Below are 24,138 nucleotides of genomic sequence, written 5' to 3'. Positions count from 1 at the left end.
CATACCTCACTCCATTGCCCCAGTTACCATGTCAACCCACCTCATCAGGGGTTTTCCTTTACTGGGCTGTCCCTCCTCTCTTCCAAGTGTGATGTCCTTCTTCAAGGACTGATCCCTCCTGGCCACATGCCCAAAGTATGCAAGATAGAGTTTAAATCCTTTGCCTCTAAGGAGAAACTTGGTTTCACCCTCTCTAAGACAGACCTGTTTGTTCTCTTGGTGGTCCATGGTATGTTCTAGATTCTTCTCCAGCACCACAACTCAAAGGCATCGATTCTTTTTCTGCCATCCTTAGTCACTGTCCAACTCTCTGATGCATAGCAAGTGACACAGATTTCTTAACTTATTCCTAGGCATTTTACCTTTTTTCACTGATATTTTGAAATGAGGAATCTTTCACTTTGTTTTTCAGCTTTTATTGATGAAATATAGAAAAGCTATCCCTCGTTACATGTTTATTTTGTAATTGTTTATTAGTTTGAAAGTCTGGGGAGGAGTATTAGATTATTTTCTTGAGTTTTCCTGGTTCACAATCATGTCAACTGCCATTAAGATTAAGCTATTCTTTCCTTTGTTAGGCCTTACGTCTTTTATTTAATTGAGCTCAATTCATTCAATATGCCCATGCTTCTAAACCTGGTCATGCCATCGTCTGTGGCAAATGCAAAAACTCTCTCCCTGGAAACAACCCAAGTGCCCCTCAACAAACAAATTGATAGAGAAGCTGTAGTATATTCACACAATGGAATACTACATTGCATTGAAAAACAAGGAACTCATGCAATATTATTCAAAATGGGTGACCCTGGAGGACATTATGCTGAGTGAAATATCTCAGTCACAAAAGGACAAATATTGCATAGGGCCACCGTTGTAAAACAGGACTGACATCAGGTTGAGGAAAGACCGAAAAAGAGGGGATAAATAATGTATGCTGTATTGAAACAGATGAGAGAACTGTTTAAAAGGGATATATGATTAGGTATTGTTGTCATAACAGGAGTCCAGAACGAAAGCTGCACAGTGGAGTGGACTTGGGGGGAGGGACTGTACAACAATGAAAGAATTTTTCTTTTCCTTTTCAAAGAAAAGAACAAATTGGAGGGGTGGTGGTGGGCAGGGAGAAAAGTGCAACAATGGATGAATGGAAACCTAAGTCTCTGTAAACTTTCATTAAAATTAATTAAAAAAAAAAATCTCTCCCAGGGATGGACTAGTTTCCAGCCCAGCACTACCCAGGCCTACGGCTGGGACTCACAGCTGTGATGAGCCACCATTTGGATGACAGCGTTGTACCCTCAGACCTGAAGAGAATATTGGATAAGAACTCAGAAGAACTGTGTACATAGGACAGATCTCCTGGGTGGCAGACACTTAATGGAGCTGAGACATGGTCACATCCTTTAGATGAGACATACACACTCCAGCTCACCACTGCCCCCACGTGCTAATGGCTGGTCATGGCAGGCATTCAAGTCTGTGCAAGTGCAAACTAACCCCTGCTTGCCCTCAGTGGCTTCAAAGCATTGAGCAAAGGACAGACCTAACTCCAATTTTGTACTGGAGCAAGCCAAAGTCAAAGAATGCAAAATCAACCGAGTGACTGGAGTATGTTTTGGAAAAAGTGCACCAATGCATTGGAACAGATGAGGGGAAGAACTGTCTGGAAGGAATAAATAATTAGGCATTATATGTATGACAACAATCTGTAACAAGAGGTGCATTGCAAAATGTACTGGGGGGGGTTGGAGAAGGGGAAGAAAGAAAATGTACAATAAATGATTTTTTAAAATCTATTGTTGTTTTAGTGTGCCACTGAGTAACTTGTGACTCACAGCGACCCCATGCACAACAGCTCTTAATCCTGCTCTATCCTGTACCAACTTTGTTGTATCTGACATACATATACCCATTACCCCAGTCACTGAATCAATCCATCTCACTGAGGGTCTTCCTTTCTTATGGTGTCCCTCCACCTTCCCAAGCATGATGTCCCTCTCCAAGAGAACTGGACTTCACTTAAAAAAAAAGACTGCTCCTTGTTTGCAAAGATGATGAAGCTTTGTCTTTCATACACTGGACTTGTGGCTAGGTGAGATTCTTCCTCGGAAAGGGACATCATACTTGGAAAAATGGAAGGTCAGTGAAGGAGAGTAAGCCTTCCAATGAGATGGACTGACATGGTGATTTCAGCAATGGGCTCTAGTGTGTCTGAGATGATGAGGATGGCACAGGATAGGTCAAGGCTTAGGTCAGCTGATCACAGAATTGCTATGAGTTGTACTTGAATCAGCGGCATCCAACAACAACTGATGAGGTGGTCTTCAACTGGTAACGAATTCTGCGCCCCATGAAGAAGTGGTTTAGTATGGTATTTAAAAGGTAGGGCTCTATCCAAGACACAACAGTTGGTCTCTATTCACCTGGAGTAACAGGGAAAGGAGAGTCAGGAATAGAAGAAAGAAACAGGATCCCTCCACAGACAACTGCCTCCTTTGTCATGAGACCCAAAGAAACAGATGGTGCCCAACTACCATTTCTGACACCTTTTATGTATGATTCCATAGAGGAATCCTGATCAAAAGGAGGAAATGTAAAACAATTAAAAATTCTAATGGAATATAAAATTTCTAGAAAAGGATGCTGGGTGAATTCCAGAAACTATTGCCCTGAAATATTATGTAAGCCTGCAGCCAAAAACTATCTCCTGGAGGCTTCTTACAGTAATAGTTTAGTTGGTAATTTTTATTTTCTTTTTTTAATCTGCCTTGAATATTATGTTCCTTTAAAATCTGGGTTCAAAACGGTACTAGCAATTCAAGATTATAGAGGAATTGGGGGGGGGGAATGAGTGAATATTAATGAAGAAGGAACCACCAGAAAAGAGCTACACAACTCGAAGAACGTAATCAGTGTCAATGGATTGTGTTGTGGTGTACATTCTAAGCAACAACATTAATTAATTACATTCTGAGAGAGAGAGAGAGAGAGAGAGATGTTCTAGTCAGCTGACCTGATTTAAAACTCCAGCTCTGTCACTTGCTAGCTTTGTGCCTTGACCCTCCAGCTTAACCCCTCTGGGTTTCTGATCTAATGAACACTTAATTAGAGATCATATTTAATCCATTCATTAGGGATAATGGTATTTACTTTGTAAGACTACTTTGGAGAGTAAATTACCTAAACCTCTCAACGGAGCCGGCACACAATAAATACCAGCTATTATATTATTACTTATTTCTTCCCAGGGTATCCCCAAGTCAGTCTACCAAATTATAGCTTGTCCCAATTAACTCCACACACATTCCCATTCTTTTGGACTCCAGTATTATTTCTTGCATCAGCTTCCTCCATGAAAGCGATGAGCCAGCCATTCCCTCATCCACTGACCCGCTCAGTATTTGCTGAGCATCTTGCCTGTCTGTGTCAGGTGCTGGATGGCGAAGTCTGGCACAAGGTCTATGCTCACGGCTTCCCGTCTCTCTGGGGAGACAGAAGAAAATCACCAACAAATGTACACTTACACCTACTCTCATGTGTGGGTCCGAGCAGAGCTGCACTCACACGACTGTCACTGGCAGTGATCCTGGAAGTGACGACTGTGCTGAGACCTGACGGATGGCAGGGCGAAACTGGGGCAAAGACACCTGCTGGGGCTCAGTACAGGGAGCACCTGTCGGACTGTGTTTGAGAGCTGCTGCAGTGCAGGTAACCCTGGCAGATGTAACCCACTGTCATCACCTTCCTGGCTACAAACTCTGCCTCAGGCTCCATGACTTGTACCGCGATTGGAGGTGTTGGACATTGACCCCATCCTCTTAGTGAGTTTAGCATGGAGGTCATAGGTCAGATCTCAAACACCTTGACCGCCCCAGTCAAGAGATCTTGGCCAAGTTATTAACCTAGATATGACTTGTCTCTGCCTTACCTGTAAAACAGAGACAGTAGCTGGTTATGTGGTGAGACAGGATAACACAGGAGCACACACTGCAAGGGTTTGAATCCCAATGCAACAGCTTCTTGTGTGACTTCAGGGAGGTTACTCAACTGATCTGTGCTTCCAGTGTCTTTAAATTGGGTGTTGTTGTTGTGTACCTGTGACTTATAGTGACCCTAAGTTAAACAGCTCTGCACCCTGCTCTATCCTGAGCCAACCTCATTGTCTCTGACACACCTACCCCTCTTACCCCAGTCACTGAGTCAGTCCATCTCATCCAGGATCTTCCTCTCTTGTTCTATCCCTCCGTTCTCCCAAACATGATGTCCCTCTCCAAGGACTGGTCCCACCTTGCAACATGTCCAAAGGGTTTCACACGGAGTTTTAGAATCCTTGCCTCCAAGGAACAGCCTGGTTTCGCTCCCTCCAAGATAAACCTGTTTGCTCTCCTAGCAGTCCATGGTAGAATAGCAAAAACGCCTATATCTTTGTGTTGTTGTTTTGTACTGTCAAGTAGGCACTGTCTCATAGCTGGTCCACCAGTAGGTTTTTAGAAACTGTTAAGCACAGGAAGAGCTTGCCCATAGTTCTCCCATGAAACAGCTGGTGGATTTGGGTTTTATATACAACTTGTAACCCACTGTTGTTGTTTGTTGTTCTGTGCTGTCGAGTTGCCTGCGACTCATAGCGACCCTATGTAAAACAGCCCTAAATCCTGCTCTATCCTGTGTCAATCTCACTGCCTCCGATAGCCCTACGCCCATTACTCCAGTCACTGAATCAATCCATCTCATAGAAAGTCTTCCTCTCTTGCACTGTCCCTCCACCCTCCCAAGCATAACATCTCTCTCCAAGGACTGGTCCCTCCTTGCAACATGTCCAAAGTATGTCAGACGAAGCTTCTGAATCCTTGCCTCCAAGAAGCCACCTCTCCAAGATGAACCTGTTCATTTTCTTAGCAGTCCATGGTATATTCAATACTCTACTCCAACACCACAGCTCAAAGGCATCAATTCTCCTTCTACCCTTCCTAAGCACTGTCCAACTCTCTGATGCATAACAAGTGATTTCAAAGACCCTGGCCTATATCAGGTGCACCTTCGCCTCCAGAGTGACACCACTGCTCTTCAGTACTTTGGAAAGGTCCCTAAAAGCAGACTTTCCCATCACAATACGTCTTTTAATTTCCTGGCTGCTGGTGCCAAGAGTGTTGACCGTGGAGCCAAGCAAACTAAAACTGTGAACAATCTCAATCTCTTCACCATCCATTCTGATGTTGCCAATTGGTCCAGTGGTGAGAATCTTTGTCTTCTTGATATTGAGCCTCAGTCCATATTGGAGGCTGCAGTCCTTGACCTGCAGCAAGTGCTTCAGGTCCTCCTCAGTTTCAGCAAGCAAGATTATGTCATCTGCATAACACAGATTGTGGATGAATCTTCAACCAATCCTGATGCCACACTTCTCCTCATAGAGCCCAATCTCCTGGTTGTAAACCACTAGACTGCTCAAAACTCAAATTCATTGCCATCAAATCAGAACTAATTCATAGGTGACCCTCCAATGGGCTTTCAGAGGCTGTAAATCACATGGGAAGAGATTGCCCCTCTTCCTCTTATGCACTGCCAGAGAGGTACCACCTTTGAGTTAACAGTGCAAGTCCCCACAGACTACACCACCAGAATTTCCTAGTGAAGATTTAACAAGCTAATATTTGTAAAGGGCTCAAGGAAGTTCATGATCTATGTTGTTGTTGAACAGAATAAAATGGCACATGACTGCTTTTGAGATGTGGGGTGTGGTTAGCCCAGTGACTGGTATCCTGTCATCCCGCGAAGCATGCTAGTTGAAAATAAAAGCTACATCTGTGACCTTGGGTAAGTCACTTCCGCGTTCTGGTCTCAGTTCCCCCTTCAGAAAGCAAAGGGGTTAAGTTGGGTCTTCCCCATGCGTCTTCAAGGCCTGGCAGCCCAGGTGTTCTCGTCTGTTCTGAGTCGGCAAGCCTCTTCCCGTGGAGACTCTGCTGCTGATCTGGCCGTTCCCACAGTACACGGGCCCTTTCAGGGAACAGTCACACTGTCACAGATCACACCCTCACATTATAAATAATTCCTCCATCACCCGCACCACGCACACGCTCTCCCCTTTCCCGCCCCACCTCCCCCAGGGCACCACGGCCAAAGGGAAGATGAAGCATTACTCTTCCTCTCTCCCCGAAATGAGGTGTTTGCCCCAATCCAGGGCCATGACTCCACTTGCCAAGAAGCTGTCAGCCTGATTTCCAGCTCCCTGATACAGTGCCCTCCTCCCAACAAGTCCTGTCAACTTGATTCCCAGTTATAGAAGCCCCAGGCACATCCAGGTCTGCATCTGAGAGGGGCAGGATGTACACAGAAGGACATGGAGCCTTCTTGTCAATGCAAAGAGCACTGCTGAAGCAAATGCCTGCTGGGTCCACCACTGCTGCCTAAGATGCTGGACCCAACAGGTATATCCAGGTCCAAATCACAACATGAAAACAATGAGATTAAACCAGTAGGTCCATGTAGACAAGGAATCTCTTGGTGACACAAGCAGTTAAGTATGTGACAACTAGCTGAAAGGCTGGCAGTTCGAATTAACCTAGAAGCATCTTAAGAGTCAGGCCTGAGTGCAACAATCAATGAATGGAAATCCAAAGTCTCTGTAAATCTTCATTAAAATTAATAATAAAATAAAACAAAATGGAGAAGCAAGAACATAATAAAAACATAAAGGGATAAACAAACAAAAAAAGAGTCAGGCCCGGAGATATGCTTCCGAAAGGTCTTCAAAAGGAGACCTTCATCGTGCAGGAGTTCTCCTGGACTTGCCATGCCGTCGTCAGGTCTACTTGATCATGATTCACAAGGACCCTGTGAACAATAGATGGACGCTTGCCGTGTCCTGAATCACCTTCACAGTCTCCACCTGTTCAAGGCCACCGTGGACAGTCACTGCGTCAACCCTTCTCGTGGAGCATCTTCCTCCCTTTCTCTGAACCTCTACTTTTCCGAGCATGATGTCTTTTTCCAAGGACCAGAAGCTCCCAACAACATCCCCAAAGTATACAACAACCTTCTCAAAGTACACAAGGGAAAGGTTCGCCATCCTTGCCTCCGAGAAGAATTCTGGTCACCATGAGGAAGAATCAACTCTACAGCAACGGACCACAGACAAGGGGCCTAACTACGGAAGATGAGACATGAGGATGCTTACTCAGGCATTCACTATCTTTTCACAAGCCCTGACCCCACCCTTCACTATAGACCAAAAGCATCATCAGCATCTCTCTCTTCAACAAACAGTTACTGTGTGGGTACACGCTGGATGCAGAACAAGCTGAGAGAGCAGACCCTGAATGCACATCCAGGGTTTTATTAGTTCTAAGGGGGAAATATTAGTATAGTAGCACATTGGTTCTCACCGTATTCCAGGTGCTTTAAACACATACACATAGATATAAGCACATATCATAAACTCATTCAATACACAAAACAATGACTCATAATAGGCTTATCATCACCACCCATTCTACAAGGGAGGAAATCAAGGCCCTGAGAAGCTAAGCGACTTGAGTCAGACCACCTACATGAATTCTCTGACATTGTGTGAAGTCATTTCTGTGACATGTGACAGCAATGGGGAAGTATGTGGTGCTTTAACAAATCTGGAGGACAGCTGTCTGGCCAACTGACTAGAAGAGATTCCTATTTATTCCCATTCCAAAAAGAGCTGACTCAAGAGAGTGTGGGAATTTATTGAAAAACATCACTGATACCACATATAAGCAATATCTTGGTGAAGATTATCCAAAAATAGCTGGAACAATACACTGGCAGAGAACTACCAGAAATACAAACTGGGTTTAGAAGAGGCCATGGCACTTGGGGCGGCACAGCCAATCGATTTTATGAGGAGGAATGTGGCATCAGAATTGGAGGAAGACTCATCAACAACCTGTGTTGTGCATAAAGTCTAGCCTCTTGAATGATCTGTTCCACATATAGATTGAGGAAGAATGGAGAAAGGCTGCCTCCCTAATGCACTCCTTTCTTAATTTTGAACTGTGCAGTATTTCCCTGCTCTATCCAAATGACTGCTTCTTGGTTTAAGTACAAATTTCACAGGAGCACAATTGGGGTCTCTGGGATTCCCATTCTTCTCAATATTAGCCAGAGTTTGTCGTGATCCACACAGTCAAGGGTCCTCGCAGTGTCAATAAAGCCCACTCTCTTGTAATATTTTTCTTTCCCTTTATTATATCTTCAATATTGTTGTTGTTATGTGCCATCGAGTCGCTTTCAATTCATAGTGACCCTATATACAACAGCCCTAAACTCTACCCTATCCTGTGCCAATCTCACTATCTCTGACACACCTACCCCATTACCCTAGTCACTGAATCAATCCATATCATCAAGGGCTTTCCTCTCCTGTGCTGGCCCTCCACCCTCCCAAGCATGATGTTCCTCTCCAAGGACCTGTCCCTCCTTGCAACATGCCCAAAATATGTTAGATGAAGTTTCAGAGTCCTTGTCTCCAAGGAGCAGCCTGGTTTCACCCTCTCCAGGGAAAACCTGTTCATTTTCTTAGCAGTCCATGGTAAATACAATACTCTTCTCCAACACCACAGCTCAAAGTCATTAATTTTCCTTCTATCACCCTAGTTATTTACCAGCTCTCTGATGCATAGCTAGTGATTGCAAAGACCATGGCATATATCAGGTGCACCTTAGTCTTCAGACTGACATCATTGCACTTTAGTACTTTATCTTCAATGGAAAAGATACAGTTTATCTTTTCAAATAAAAAAAGATAAAATAAAAGTAAGTAAAGTAAAAAGTAAGGCTTGATGGAGGAGGAAAAAACCCCAAAGAGGACACACTCAACATCAGTGCAACATCAGGCCTGGGTGGGTGAACTAGGAGTCATCAGCATGGTACTGGAACTAACAATGGCTTCTCTACATACCTTGATGCTGTTGTTATTGCTGTTAGATGTCAGTAAGTCAACTCTGACTCACAGAGATCCTATAGATAACAAATGGCAATCATGCCCCACACTGTGGCACCCTCATAATTTCTACTGTTTCAGCCCATTGTTGCAGTTCTTGGGACAGTCCATCTTCCTCTCCTTCTCTGACCCTCCACTTTCCCAACGATGATGTCCTTTCTCAAGGACTGCCCCTCACTCTCCCCCTCCCCACCGGAAAATATGCCCAGAGTATGTGAGACGAAGTCTCCCCACTGCTGCCTCTAAGAAGCATCTGTCTACCCTTCTTCACTTTGACTGTATGTGAGAAGAAACCATTTTTTAAAGTAAAATTTTACAAAAAGTTTCCTTCTACCAACCAGGAAAGAACTGCTTTGTGCTTTTGTGGTGCCTGGCACAGACTCCCCACAGAAGCAACTGCATTAGTTATTATTCCTGGCAGGTCAGAGAGCAAGCTACATCTTTTTTTTTTAAGTGATAGAGGCTCTTCCAAGTATTGATAATACTTTTTGGAAAAACATTTCTTGAATGCCTTCTTCGTGCCTGACACATTTCTGAGTGTGGTTCAAACAGTCTCTCTTGAGAATACACAAGAAAAAAAATCTACAACTTAGGTATTATCATCTAAAGTTCTACTCACAACACAGAAGCATTTGACTTGTGTGGATCATAAAAAAAAGTATAGATAACAATGAGAAGAATGGGGATCCCAGAACACTTAATTATGCTCACGCAGAACCTGTAAAGAGACCAAAAGGCAGTGATCGGAGCAGTAAAAAATAGTGATATTAGGATTGGAAGATGACTCCTTAACAACCTGAAATATGCGGATGACAAACCTTCCTGAAAACTATGAGAGCACTTACCGATGAAACGAAAAAAACTAGCCTTCGGTGCAGATTACAACTCAACAGAAAGAAAAATCTTCACAGCTGGCCAAGAAATGGCATACTAACATCATGATAAATGGAGGAAATATTGAAACTGCCAAAGATTTCACTGCACTTGGGTTCACAGTCAATGCCCACAACACCAGCACTGAAGAAATCAAATAGCATACTGCATTGGACTTATGTGCTGCACTCTTCTCCGACACTACATCTCAAAGGCATCAGTTCTTCTTCTGTCATCCTTAGTCATTGTCCAGCTCTTACCTGCATAGCAAGAGACTGAAAAGACCAGGGACTGACTCAGGCCCACCTTAGTCCTTAAAGTGCTATCATTGCTCTTCAATAATTTGAAGAGGTCCCTGACTACAAGACTTTCCAAGTGTAATACATCTCCTGACCTCCTGATTACCGGCACCACCTGTACTGATTGTGGATCCAAGTCAGATGAAATCACACTCCATCTTCATCTTACCTAAATGTATCAAGGGCTTATTCCATCACAGGTACTGTGCTACACACACCCATTTAATAGATTTTAAATCCTTTTGCTGCTAATCTTTTTTACTTTTTTTTGTTAACTCCTTGACATTTAAATTTGTTTAGACATCATCACAACACACTTAAAGAGCTGATAACATACTCATTTCATAGATAAGTAAATGGAGACCCAGAGAGACAAAAGGATCTATCAAAGGTCTTGTAGTGAGGCCCTAAACTCTTAACTATCATTGTCCATATTTTTAATCACCATTAACTTTCTGCCATACTACCTCTTTGGAGTTGGGGGCCTCCAAAGCATCTAGGGGGCCTGAGGTGGAAAGTCAATGAGATGAGAGCATCTACGAGTCTCTGAAGCTCATGAAACCCTGCAGATCAATCATGATGCATAGCGTGATAGTCTCCACCATGATGACTCTGCTCTGCGGAGTCTCTTGGAACAACAGGACCTGCAGAAATTTGCAACATGAGGCACACATTCTCCCCACCCATAGAGCAATGGAATCTATTTCTCTATCCCTTGCATCTGGGTGTGGCTATGAGAATAGCTTTTGTCCAGTGAAAGATCAACACACATGCTGTAAGGTTTTAACAGCATGTACACTTTGGGGCTTGCGTCTTTGCTATGCTTGAAACCCTGAAACCACCACGTGAATGACACAGAATCAGACAGCAGGAGGATGAGAAGGAACACAAAGAAGAGCCAATGCATCCAGCCTGACCCACACTACTCACGGGACTGAATCATCTTCGATCGTCCAACCGCCAGCTATCCACATCCAGCAACTATCCACAGACACAGCCAAGACCTTTCTGTAACTTGTACCTGATGCCTTACTTATTTGACTCTAGTCCCAATTTTCAGAGAAACTTTTTTTCCCTTTGCTGAAAAAATATCCATTGGGAGACTGTGTATACAGTATTCTGAACGATGAGTAATTTCTGACTCTCTTATGTAATGCTTATGGTGGTATCAGATTTCTTGATTTCTCTAAAATGTCCCACAGAAAAGTCCTGGTAAGGTCAGGCCAGCAAACAAGGCAGATCTTTGCTTCAAGTTCAAGGTCTGGCCAGAGGTAGGAGCAGACAAAAAGCCCCCTACATTTGCCAATGAGGCCATATATATTCCGTGCACACCACACCACTGAGAAAACGCCTTTTCATTAAATCAGACTCATCCTCTTTTATGTAACTGCTTCTAATCCTCCATGATTAACATCATAGAGGTTAGGATATACAACACATGTTGTTGTTGTTGTCATTGTTGTTGATGTATACCATGGAGTCAGAACCAACCCAAAGCTGACCCTACGACAGGTTTTCAGAGACAATTAATCACATGAGAGGAGATTACCCATGCTTCTCCCAAAAAGCAGCTGGTGGCCGTGAACCACGTGCCTGGGGGATTTTAGTATAGTTTCTTGCCACTAGGCCACCAGAGCTTGCATACAACACACAGGATAGTTACATTATACTGATGCTATGGCCTCTTAACACACAATACTAGCCATCGCAGTTCCTACTGGTATTGAATAACTGGGTTTATAGTTGGGTCTACTGGGAAGTGTTCAGTTTTCTCAATCAGTCCAACATGATTCAATGGATACCAATTTACAGAATGATGCTTACCACACAGAGTTCCACTAATATTCCATACTGATCTGTACCAACTACACAGAGTTCTACTAATCTCCTATACAAATCTGTACCAACCACACAGACTTACACTAATATCCAGAGCAGTTACTAGTTCTGATGGGCTTTGGAACAAGAAACAGTAAAGGAGGAAACCTACCATGGTTTTTCATCATCCCCAGAAGCTCTGTTTTCCTACTCCATGAACTTGCTGCACACCAGCTCCGTCAAGGTCACAGAGGAGAAGGCCAGCCCCCATACCTGCATGAGCCTCAGGGCCGTCAAAAGAGAGCCTGGACAGGTTGAGGAGCAGGTGTGGCCAAGTCTTTAATCATGTCGCTAACCACAGGTAGAAAAAGGTCAATGAATCGAATTAAGCCAGGTCAGCAGTTTGGGTCAATTCATCATCCTTGTGCCAAACAGCCTTCTTGGAACAGTGTCCAGCAACAGAAGCATTCCAGCTAAGCTGCCAAATTCTATGCATGTTGGCTGTAGACCTCTTTCCTGCGATACCTCTCCCGAAGGTAATGAATTACTGCAACAAGAAAGAAGTCCCAATCCTCTCATGAAATCTACAAACTCCTAGGAAGAACCCCCAGAGGTCAGGCAAATAAAGCATTCATTCTTCAGACTTCCTCCACATCCATTCTTCCTGTCTCACTACCATGCATTCTCATCATCACCACTTGGAGTTATTTATGTATTTGATCTTCATAAAACCTCAATGAGGTAGAGACTATTACTATATTATCTTTTTCAGTGGAGGAATTAAAGACACTATGATTTCAGTAACTTACCCAGGGTCACACAGATTTGAAGCCAGAAGTCCCGGCTCCATCATCTGTGATTTTAACCACTACACAATAATTTTAACCAAGTTTCTCTTTGGAGGCTAGAATTTTGAAGCTCTGTCTCACATACTTTGGGCACATGGCCAGGAGAGACCAGTCCTTGGAGAAGGACATCATGCTCAGAAGGGTGGAGGGACAGCTCAGGAGAGGACGACCCAGATGAGATGGATTGATTCAGTAACTGGAGCAATGGGGGTTGGTGTGTCAGGTTTAGTGAGACTGGCTCAGGACAGAGAAGGGCTGTAGTACATAGGGTTGCTTTGTGTCACAGGCGACTCAATGGCACATAATGACGACAACAACAAAAAATTATAAATCGTATAATGTTTGGTTGATTATTTTTTATTTAAGCCTCTTGTTTAGAGTCAACAGGACCTGGTGGAGGGCCTTTGTTGGTTGGTGTTATATTTTGGAGGAACATTCTTCTAAGTGGTACAGCACTCGTCTATCAATTCACTATACAGCGGTACCCTGGGATTGCTGTGATGCTGAACCCTGTGCCACTGGGGTGTCAAATGTCACAATGGTTACCCATGATGGACAGTGTTTGGTGGAGCTCCCAGGTTAAGACAGGTTAGGAAGCAGGAGTGGCATCCATTTCCTAAACAACATGCCTTTGGAAACTATGAACTTAGAGAAACTATTGATAGTTATAAAACAAGGTTCAGGTCTTTTGTTCATACAGTCACTAAGAGTCGTGCTCAACTCAACAGCAATGAGCAACAACAACATATAATAATTGCTCCTCTAGTCTTCCTCTGGAGCTCTGGTGACCGAGTGGCAAGAAGCTGCGCTACAATTTCCAAGGCATGTTGTTCGAGGCCACTGGCTGCTCCATGGGAGAAAAATGGGGCATCTCCTCCTGTGCTATTAACTGCCTCTGGAAACCCTTCCAGAGGGTCAGTTAAGGGTTGATTGCAGCTGAATAGTACACAACAACAGTCTTCCTCTGGGGACCACTTCTGCGTTCAAACCATAGGGTAGGCAGGCATGTAGGTCCTTATCTCCAGAAGCAGCAGACTTGGAGATGAGAAGGCACGTGGAATGATCAGCACAGCCTGCCCTTCTGGCAACATTCGACCCATGAGCCACTGACACTCTAGACCTTTCACTGGGGTTGTGACAGCGATTATCCTGCTACAGAAGAACAACAGCCCATCTGAAAACAAAACAGAGACAGATAAAGGCTGGCTCGAGTAATGCAATTCCTGAGGGCCTCTTTCAGGCACCTTGATTTACTATGTCTGGAGTGAGGTCTTCCCTTGGGCTTTTCATTTCAGGGAACAAAATGTTCCCTTTTCACATAAGCCAGTTCTGTTTTACACACAGAAAGAGACGGCAGATACAGAAAAAATATGGGGAACACTTTTTTTTTGGCTGCATGTACTGAGCATCAAATCTTAGTTTGCATAAGCATTTAAGGCTACATAATAGGGCTGGATAGTCCCACCCAAACTTCTCTATTTTCCTGGAGATAGGAGAAGGAATGGCATTAAAAGAGCCAGGGAGTTTAGTCTGGGTGCACATGACAGAGCATCCCACCCTCATCCCTGCAGCCAAGCCAACAAGAACTTTGGTTCTTCCTTCAAGCTTGGAGTTCTTCACCCCAAACACCACATCTTTCAAAACAAAGTCACTGCAGCAGAAGCTTTAGAGTGTTCATGTTGCCATAGCAAAAGGTATGTCCTTGATCTGTGGCAAAAGGACAGTTGATCACTTGAAGAAAGTCAACAGAGGGTGGGCACCACTTGCTTCAAAGAAGTTCCACGCAAGGTCAGGCCTTAAAAGTCAAGTTCAAAATCTACAATGGCTGAGATCAGCTGTCAAGTCTAAGTGGCTGAAAACAGGACTGGAAATGGGGACAAGTCCAGTGGGGAAGATTCCAGAAAGGTAAACCAGGAACAAAATTAGAGAACTAAGGATGATGGGTAGGACTGCAGGTAAGGTTGGCTAAATGCATCTTGACTGAGCAACTGAAGGGTGTACAGGGCAGAAAGTGGTGGATCCAGATGATCAGAACAACACATGAAAGAACACACAGACACACACACACACACACACACACACACACACACACACACACACTAACACTCGATCATGATGAACGGATTTCCTTCCCCTTCTCGAGACAGAATGACTCAGAGCTGGCTCAGCAGCTCATCAGTGTCATCAATGACTCAGGGTCCGGCAACTCTTCTAACTATTGTGACAAGATGCCAGCAGGACTTCCCTCGTTGACACAGAGAGGCTGCCACAATGCCAGGCATTGTTTCCTCACACAAAGACACCCCAAACGATATAAAGGTAGTGATGCCTCCCACTTATGAAAAAGGAAGTCTCTCTCTCCTAGGTGCCCTACCAATCTTAGACCGCATGAATAAGACTGTTCACATGCCTGGTCACCAGCTTCTAGGGAACCATGGAAAAGCAGTTATCAGGTATTTTCAGTCTCTATAATGAGAGAGCTCTGGTGGCTGAGTGGTGAGGTGTTGCACTGCCAACCCCAAAAAGATGCAGTTTGAACTCATCAGCTGCTCCTTGGGAGAAAAACGGGCAATTTCCTGCCTTGTGATGTACTACCTCTGGAAACCCGAGATGCTGTCAGTGGTACCTAACAACACAGTGAGAGAGAGGAGGCTTGGATGTCATAGTCCTGAAGGGGTGGAGCTGCTAACCAAAAGCTCGAGCCTGGCTGACAGTTCGAATCCACCAGCTACTCCATGGGACAAAGAAGGGCAATCCCTCTCCCGTGCAATTTACAGTCTGGGAAACCCAGTGAAGGGGCAGCTCTGATTCACAGGCAATGAGATAACGAGAGATCTAATCTCCAGAAAGGAAAAAGAAGCTACACGTGGCAGACAAGAATGCACTCCAAACTTCAGACAGATACACACCAAGATTTCTGCCATTTGTTTTATCACTCAACATTTTCTTTAAATCAGTTTATTCTTTTTTAACCTAAGTAATTTTACTTAGATAGGAAATTTCTATTATCATAAATGCAAGATCATTTGAAAAGATATTTCCTAACAGAACTAGACAAGGAAGGATAACAAGGAAAAAGACTGATGTCTTTGAACTGTGGGACTGGAGAAGAGTACTGGATATCCCATGGACGGCCAAAAGAACAAACAGGTATGTCTCGAAGAAGGTGCAGCCAGAGTGCTCCTTGAAGACAAAGATGATGAAATTGCATCTCACATACTCTGAGTATGTTGCTAGGAGATGCTATTCATTGGACATCAGGCATGGAAAGGTGGGGGGACATCAGGCTTGGAAAGACAGCGATGGAGAGGAAGACCCTCAACTAGGTGGACTGACGACACAGTGACTGTCAGAATAGGTTTGTTTGAGTGTCTCAGAGATGTGAGGCTGACACAAGATAGGACAGGGTTCAGATTGCTTGTTCATAGGATTGATATCAATCGTGCTCAACTCAATGATACCTAACAATAACAACAATCTAAATTCAAAGTAATTCATAATGACTGAAATAAAAATTATTTGTGTTATTTGTAAGCCTCTTCTATTCAACCAGCAGTACTTTAGACTTTGGAGGGAGTGTAGTAGAATTAAGTCTTTTGTTCCTATTTCTTGGACCTCAATATTAAGTATAAGGTTAAAACCAGAGAAATTGCATTTTGCTGACCGGATTCTACCCAAATATGTCCCTATATCAACCAACTAAAGGACACTTAACAACAACTCTTCATGCCCAAGCTGTAAAGTCAAGACACTTAGTGAAGTCGTGTGTGTGTGTGTGTGTGTGTGTGTGTGTGTGTGTGTTGACTGTCTTCAAGTCGAGCACGACTCATAGTGACCTTATGAACAAAAGGTCTGAAGCCCCTCTACAACTATCGACATTTATCAAAGTTCATAGAAAACAGCAAACAGGCACTAAATGGTTTCCTATCCAGTCACAGTCCCTCTCAAAACATTCTTTGTTCTCATTAAAATGGAAACTGTCTCAGAGGCCACAGGAAATACCACCTGGGCATGCCGAGGTATGAGAACACTGTAGCGTATCTGTCTCAGCTGGACTCACGTACCCAACCTCAAAAAGATGCATCTGCTGTGATCAAAGATAGGTGAGCAAGGTTGTTACTTACATCTGAGGCTGGACCCTTGTCAGCTCCAGGACAGGAAAAGGTGACAAATTCATGGCACCGCTTGTGCACCACGAAGCAGCAGACTACAAGAGAGGGAAGAAGAGAGACACAATGAGAGAGCTCATTAGACCAAGATTTCAGAGGCAAACAAAGATTATACTAAAAACAATGACTTTAGTAGCAACACCTTCCCTTTTAGTAAAACCAGACGCTTAGGTAAAACTCATAGACATGTTACATTCTGGCATTAACTAGGGTGTTCACAAGATCTCACACGTTCAAAACAAAAATCCTTAAAGATCCAGTGAACTGCTGGGTCTTCTAGTGGTCTGGGTCCAGAAGGCAGGACACACACTCAGAAGTTGTTGTTTTGTTGTTATGTGCCGTCGAGTCGCTTGTGACTCATAGCGACCCTATGTACAACAGCCCTAAACTCTGCTCTGTCCTGTGCCAATCGCACTGTCTCTGACACTACCATCCCAATTATCCCAGTCACTGAATCAGTCCACCTCATATAGGGTCTTCCTCTCCTGCGCTGTCCCTCCACCCTCCCAAGCATGATGTCCTTCTCCAAGGACCAGTCTCTCCTCACAACATGTCCAAAGTATGTTAGACGGAGCCTCAGAATCCTTGCCCCCAAGGAGCTACCCGGTTTAACCCTTTCCAGGACAAATCTGTTTGTTTTCCTAGCATTCCATGGTATTCTCAATACTCTTCTCCAGCACCACAGCTCAAAGGCATCAATTCTCCTTCTATCCTCCTTGGTCATTGTCCAACTCTCTGATGCATAACAAGTGATTGCGAAGACCATGGCCTGTATCAGACGCACCTTAACCTCCAGAGAGACACCATTGCTCTTCAGCACTTTGGAGAGGTCCCTAACAGCAATGGCAATGTGCCTTTTAATTTCCTGGCTGCAGGTGCCAAGACTGTTGACTGTGGAGCCAAGCAAACTAAAGCTGTGTGCAATCTCAATCTCTTCACCATCCATCCTGATGCTGCCAACTGGTCCAGTGGTGAGAATCTTTGTCTTCTTGACATTGAGCCTCAATCCATATTGGAGGCTGCAGTCCTTGACCTTCTGCAGCAGGTGCTTCAGTCCTCTTCAGTTTCAGCAAGCAGGGTTGTGTCATCTGCATATCGCAGATTGTTGATAAATCGTCCACCAATCTTGACCCCACATTTCTCCTCATAGAGCCCAGCCTCCCGGATAATCTGTTCTGCATATAGGTTGAAAAGGTATGGAAATAGGATGCATCCCTGGCGTACGCCCTTCCCAATTTTGAACCATGCAGTGTTCCCTTGCTCTGTTCTGATGACTGCCTCCTGGTCCAAGTACAGGTTTCACATTAGAACGATCAAGTGTTCGGGGATTCCCATTCTTCTCAGAGTCAGCCATAGTTTGTTAGGATCCACACAGTCAAATGCCTTTGCATAGTCAATGAAAACACCGACAGACATTCCTCTGGTATTCCCTGCTTTCAGCTAAGATCCATCTAACATCAGCTACAATATCCCTAGTACCACTCAGAAGAGATGTCGGTAAAGTGTGGGAAGTGTGAAACCTGGAAGTGAGCGGGAATCAGGAGGCGGCAGAGTCTCTCATCCCTCCCAAGTTCAATGCTCACCAAGTGGACACACATGCAATGTTTACACGGTTGCTTTAGTACTCTGTAATCAAGTAAGTACATCTGCCTTTGAGTGCAATTCAGTGCACCTGTGGAGTTCCTGGATGGCACAGGCAATTACAGGCTCAGCTACTAACTGAGAAATGAATGGCTTCAATCCACCCAGAAGTGATCTTTTTCTGGAAGGTCAGAGCCACTGAAAACCTTTGGGAGCACAGTTCTCCTCTGACAAAACCCGGAAACTGCCATAAACTTGGAGCTCTGTGTAAGGAGATCTGCTGCCCACCAACAGGCATGCAGTTTGAATCTACCAGGTGCTCCCCAAGAGGAAGATGGGTAATACCCTCCCATGTGATTTACTGCTTCTGAAAACCCACTGGAGGGTCAGCTAGGAGTCAGTTCCGCCTTGGCACATAACAACAATGGACCAAAAACTGCAGAATGTGGAAAAACTCTAAAACAACCTGTATAGAGGCGGGAGGGCAGGGACAGAGGAGAAACTGAAGGGAGTAAATTTGGACTCTCATTCGGATAAATCATTATTTTTTTTATTCTGTTATTTGATGTCAGACATTAAATCATTATTTTTTTTTAAAAAAAAAAACTTAAATAATACAGGGAGCTCGGGTGGCCTAGTGACAAGAAACTGCACTGCAATCCCAGAGGTGTACAGTTTGTATCCACCACCAGATGCTCTGCTGGAAAAGGAGGGGCAATCTCCTCCTGTACGAGTCAGATCCGATTTGACAGTACACACACACAAAATAATAAAATAAAATTGGGGGGAAAAAGCCTTAAATAATCAGGAAAATTGATTTACCCTTTGGCTTTTTGATGGTTTAAGATAATTACTGGTAATTGGTATTGTTGTTGCTTTTAGGTATCATCAAGTCTGAACCCTGCTCTATCCTGTACCATCCTCACGCTTCCTGACACACAAAAGCCTACTGCAGTAGTCATTGCATCAATCCACCCAGTTGAGGGTCTTCCTCTACTCTGCTGACCCTCCATCCTTCTCAGCATGACCTTTCTCCAAAGAATAAGCCCCTCCTAGCAACATGCCCACAGAGCACTCGGGCTGCATCCTCTCCAGGATATATTTGGGTTTTTTTGCCATCCATGGGATATTCAGTGCACCACAGCTCAAAGGTGTCAATTCTTCCATCATCCTTATTTATTGTCCAGCTCTCAGATGCATAGCAAGTGTCTGGAAAGACTATGGCCTGAATCAGACACACATTAGTCCTCAAACTGACATAATTACTTCTCAACAGTTTGGAGAGGTCCTTAACTGCAGATTTTCCCAGTGCAAAGTGTCTCCTTATTTTCCTGACTTCTGGGCTTGAAGTAAATAGTATTTAAGAAATTATAATTTTGGCATGAAATGGCATTGTGATTATGTGTTTTGTTTTTCCAAGACTTTTTAAACTTTTGGGGATAGAATTCAATGTTTTTATAGATAAAATTAATTCAGCATTATTATGGAGGATTAAAAAAAATCTTAGCTATAAATTTGTCATTACCGAAATTGGGTCATAAACACAGGAAATTTCATTACACCAATATGTCTACTTTTATATTAATGCAAAAATTTCCACAATATAAAAAAGTGACAAAAAATCCTCTTGGCCAGGAAAGAAGGAAAAAAATGTGTTTTTTTTCTTTTCTTTTTCTATTTTAGTATTTACGTTGTTGTTGTTGTTGTTAAGTGCCGTCGAGTCGTGGGCGACTCATAGCTACCCTATTCCAGAGGCAAGTTATTATGGAAGTGGATGCCACTCCTGTTTCCAAGCTTGTTTTAATCGGAGTGCTCCACCAAACACTGTCCACCATGGATGAACATTCTCGCATTTGACACATCAATGTCACAGTATTTACTAGGTAGTTTATAAATAATGTATCCATTGTGTAAAGCTGCTTGTTTCAGAGAGAGAAAGAGACAGTGTGTGTGTGTGTGTGTGTGTGTGTGTGTGAGAGAGAGAGAGAGAGAGAGAGAGTTCCTCTCTATGTATTAAGCCTATGACGGTGGAAAGAAACATATAAGCAGTGATCAAAGAATGCTCTTGATGGTTCTCTCTAGGCTGCAGGACTACAGATTCTTTTCAAGTTGCATTTTCTGCATATCTTGAATTATATACAATGAAATCTATTAGTTATATAATCAAGAGTAAGCAACACTACTTCCACTTTGAATATCCCTCTTCCTCACTGCCATCAAGTGGCAAGCAACTCCTAACTGTCCTTCTAACAGGTTTTGAGAGATTATAAACTATCCGGGAGAAGACTGTCCATCTTCCTCCATGGAGCTGCCGACGGATTATAATTGTCAACTAGGCATCTTTTGTGGGTTAACAGCCCAATTCCCTATGATGTGTGTGTATATTATAACCCACGTTGTTGTTGTGGTTGTTGATTGCCTTCGAGTCGAGCATGACTCATAACGACCCTATGAACAAGTCTTACAGCCCCTCTACAACTATCGACATTTATCAAAATTCATAGTTTCCAGAGGCATGTTGTTTAGGAAGTGGACGCCACTCCTGCTTATTACATGCTTATTGCTGTTTTGTTGAGTCAGAACCAATTCACAGTTGACCTTTCAGTGAGCGTTCAGAGGCATCAATCACAAGGGAGGAGAGTGCCCAGCCTTCTCTAGTGAAGCAGCTGGCAGATTCAAACCACGTGCCCTGAGACTGCAATGTCCCATCTTCCCACCAGACCTTCAGGATCCCATAGATATAGATACAGTTTTTGTTGTGTCATCAAGTCAGAAGCGACCCATAGCTGACTCTCCTGTGGGTTTTTCAGAGGCAGAAAATCACACAGGAGAGTCTCCATCCTTCTACACCACAGGCGAAAAGTCAATAGTAGTATAACAGATCCCACTGGAGAAAATTAGGATAAAATAATAAGGAAAGGAGAAATTAGCAACATCAAAGTTCAGATTAAGACCTTTTCCTAGAATTAATTCCACAAATAAATGAATGAAAGTAATACTGTGAAACACATTGGCGGTGTTACTGTTAGGTGCTATCGAGTCAAATACGACTCATAACGACCCGGTGAACAGCAGATCTGAACCCTGTCCTGTCCTGTGCCGGCTTCACCATCTCTGACACACTGGAGCCCACTGCTGCAGTCACTATCAATCTAGCTTGCTGAGGGTCCTCCTCTCTTAGATAAAAAGATATAAAAAAAAGATTCTAAAAGAAATTCAGGAAGAACAAAGAGGGCGGTGGGGGCATATAATCAAAAAACCAGAAGAAAATTCCCCCTAAAGATTAGAAGCCTATCAAATGTCAAGAAATATGAATTTTTTAAAAAATAGACCCACGGTTTTGAGATAATTTTGTCCAAAAGGAATAAGGAGTGGGAAGGGGACGCTTGATAACAAAGGAATAAAACTTATTTTAACATCCCACTTCTCATTAGCAATTCTGAATTCTTGAATGGAATGAAGTAGTAACTTCAAGGTCTTAGGAAAATTCATTTTGAACCTAAAACTGCCTATCTAACCAAACCAGCATTTAAGAAAAAGGATAAAATAAATACAAGTGCAGAACAAGAACTCGAAAAGATCACTTCCCACAAAAGAAGTGCTAGAGAGTACACACTTCATTGGAAAGAGAGAAAGACAGGGAAAGGAAGAAGGAGGGAGGGAGGGAAGGACAGAGAGACAGAGATGACCTGATTCTTAAGGAGAGGTGGGAGGAAAGTGAGAATGTGAAAATGTGCTGAGTCTTATTCTTCAAGAGATCAGATATAATGAAAAACTGCATATAATTATAAGACATTACAAGTTTAAATATGTATGTGGCAATTAAGGATAAAATAAGAACAGATATACTATGTATGTCTTAACATATATTACATGTGTCTTAACCGATATATTATGTGTGTGTTATATAGGCAACAAAATGTAGGATGGGTGGGTGGGGTGTTTATCATAGGTTTGCACAATTCGATGGTGGCGGGGGTGAAAGAAATGGGAAAAACCTTTTGTGAAAAACAATATATTCAAACCTTGTAAATAAATCAGCATAATTTTTTAAAAAGAAATCATATCGATACGTAACTCATGCAGTAAGTTCACCTAAGCATTGGATGGTTTTTATTTTATAAACACACATATGAATACATATATGAGATCATGATAAAAAAGTATTTTTTTACTGAGTTACAGTTACTATTCTCTGAAAAAATATTGCTTAAGAAAGGAATCTTGACAAACACTACTTTAGAAGAAAATCTAAAATACCACAAAAATACATTTCTTCACAAATATGTTTATCAGAATAAAACCTACTCAAACTTTAAAAAAAAATGTAATCGAGCTACACTTCCAAAGGCCTTCTTCATGCTCCAGGTTTATATAAATATTATCCTACGTTGTATTTTTATTCTATTTTCTTTTCTGTTGTTGTTTTCTTTTAAATGGCATCATTTGCACTTTCAACTGTAATCTAGTTGTAATTTCTTAGTATATGATGTGAAACAGAAATTTAACTTGGCATTTATTTTTCCAAAATCGGTAACCAATTATCCCAGAATCCTTTATCGAATCAATAATTCATCCTTTCACCACAGGTTCCAAATGCCACAGGCATCCCAATTAGTTGTATGTAATGCTTCTGTTTTACCTCCTATTTTATTGTGTTGTGCCCTGGGGTCTGAAAACCTTGCTCAAGGACATCAAAGTAAAACAATGGGTCATTATTCACTTGGAGTAACAGAACAAGAAGCTCTGGTGGCTTAGGGGTAAGACACTGAGCTGGCAACCGAAAGGCATGTGGTTTGAATCCACCAGTTTCTCCTCGGGAGAAAGATGACCAATCTCCTCCCAGTTAATGAAACTGCCTCTGGAAACCCGCAGGAGGATAGGTTATGGATGGGTTTCCACTCCATGGTACACAACAACAACAGAGCAAGAAGGAGAGTCTGGGATAGGAGATGGAAATATTGAAATATGTGCCTTAGGTTGATATTTTCATTGGTGTTCTTGTTGTTGTCATTTGCCATCAAATTGGAACCAACTCATGGCTGACCCCTCAGTGTGTTTGTAGAGGCTTTAAATTGCCTAGGAATAAATTGCCCATCTGTCTCCTGTGTAACTGTTAGTGGATCCAAACCACCTGTGTTGGGTTGTTACCCACCAGGCCATCAGACATCCCTATGTGATTTATAGCTCCCATAAACTACTACCTTCTTTGTCAGACAAATTAGATGATGCCTGGCTACCATTACCAAATGTGTTGATCAAAGAATATATGGGGCGGGGGGGAACCTTCTACAGATCAAAAGGGGGGGGGAATGCAGAGCAGAATTTTTAAAATATCTTATAGACTCCATGCCTTCTAGAGTTATGCAGTTTAGATGAACTACAACAATGAATGAATAAAAATCCAAAGCCTCTGTAAATTTTCACTGAAATTAATAACAAATTTAAATTAAAAAAAAAGAATTAAGGTAGAGTAAGGATGGCAATGGAACCACCTTACCTCTGTAACTTGATTTGTGCCACTATTAGAACCTCTACTCAGAATATTATTGCTTTTCAATTTTTGACTCATGCACTTTAAA

The 24,138-nt window shown here is 42.9% G+C and overlaps 1 protein-coding gene across 2 annotated transcripts in view; it reads right to left on the bottom strand.

Annotated features, from left to right (window-relative positions):
- PRKCB (protein kinase C, beta) overlaps window positions 1-24,138 on the bottom strand; it is a 553,123-nt gene that overhangs the window by 281,120 nt on the left and 247,865 nt on the right. For both annotated transcript variants that reach the window (XM_006902042.1, XM_006902041.1), the window contains exon 3: window positions 16,931-17,013. The gene's annotated coding sequence lies outside the window, so the exon portion shown is untranslated. The remainder of the gene's footprint in view (window positions 1-16,930; window positions 17,014-24,138) is intronic.

Source organism: Elephantulus edwardii, unplaced genomic scaffold, assembly GCF_000299155.1.
Source record: "Elephantulus edwardii isolate Elephantulus edwardi_28Jun2011 unplaced genomic scaffold, EleEdw1.0 scaffold00361, whole genome shotgun sequence".
NCBI classification, from domain to species: domain Eukaryota; kingdom Metazoa; phylum Chordata; class Mammalia; order Macroscelidea; family Macroscelididae; genus Elephantulus; species Elephantulus edwardii.
Note: the sequence above shows the minus strand (reverse complement) of the source record. Positions and strands in the feature narration are given on the sequence as shown.